Below are 469 nucleotides of genomic sequence, written 5' to 3' on the forward strand. Positions count from 1 at the left end.
GTGGTGCTCAATCAGGTGACTGATTGAGTGCGCAGGTCTTATATGCTGCTGGAATAATTGCCCACAGGTGGTCAGCCAGGGAGGAGCAACCGATCTCCACCCAAAAGGAGGAGGGCCACTGTTGGAAACCTATAGGTACCCACCCAGACCATGACACAAAAGGCTCTAATAACAAGGAGCTATACCTGAGTAACCAAGGAGCTAACGATGACTAAATGAAGCAAAACATAAACAACGAAAAACCAAATACAATAAAACTCAAAACACTGGGTCACACGTCCCAGGAACGTGACAATTGATTACCCTAACATATATGGAAATACAGAAGATGAGGCAAAACAGAGTTTGTACAGGTGTGACACACTTGAAAGTTAATATTTGGTATGACCGCCTTTATTTGTCAACACAGCTCTCTAACTCAACAACTCTCTTTGGCTACTTTGTTGTCATTTTGAACACTAGATTTACT

This window comes from Pundamilia nyererei, unplaced genomic scaffold, assembly GCF_000239375.1.
Source record: "Pundamilia nyererei isolate P.nyererei 1_Seehausen unplaced genomic scaffold, PunNye1.0 scaffold00198, whole genome shotgun sequence".
NCBI lineage: Eukaryota > Metazoa > Chordata > Actinopteri > Cichliformes > Cichlidae > Pundamilia > Pundamilia nyererei.